Source organism: Ursus maritimus, unplaced genomic scaffold (genome assembly GCF_017311325.1).
Source record: "Ursus maritimus isolate PB19 unplaced genomic scaffold, ASM1731132v1 scaffold_19, whole genome shotgun sequence".
Lineage (NCBI taxonomy): Eukaryota > Metazoa > Chordata > Mammalia > Carnivora > Ursidae > Ursus > Ursus maritimus.
In genome coordinates, this window is record NW_024424341.1 from 45,715,650 (window position 1) to 45,716,370 (window position 721).

Consider the following 721-nt stretch of genomic DNA (forward strand, 5'->3'; position numbering starts at 1 on the left):
AATAAATAGTCATCATTGTATTTATTCATTTTAGTTTTGGGTTTTGAATAGGTAACCCATGCTGGGGGAAAAAAATTCAAATAGTGCAAAAGGCACAGCAATGAAAACTCCCCCCGAAGCTGGGTGTTGACATAGATCACTGACCCAACTACAGCAGCAACAGAGGATTTATTTGGACAAACTGGGGTGAACAGGAGTGGGTATCAGCTGATTTTCTGGAATTACTGTTAAAGCCACTAGATGCGATTGACAAAAGCAATGCCGTAGAGCTGGAAAGGGTCCTAGCTTTCATAGAGATGCAGACCCCGTGTTGCAATAATTTCTCATGCTGTCTGTAGTGTATGTGACGACACTTAGCTTTTTATGGGGAAAAATGTCCAGCACAACCAAACATAAAGAGTAGAGGATCCCCTTCTTCGCACTTGGTAAGGCGAGTGCTGCTCCTGTCCCAGCGTTCCCCACCCCGCACGCATTCTTGGATTTTCTCTTGCCAGAATATTTGAAAGCGAACACCAGGCGGCATACCGTTTCACCCAAAAAGATTTCAGTAAGCTGTAATTTACCTTGAAATACTTCATTCCCCCCACAGAACACAGAGATACAGCGAGCATCGGAAAAAGTCGACATGTGAAGTGTGGTCAGTACACTGGAGGCGGTCCCTGTTGGGGGTCTTTTGACTTTTCTGCACCTTTGCAAAGCTTTTCACCGTCAACCCCCCCCC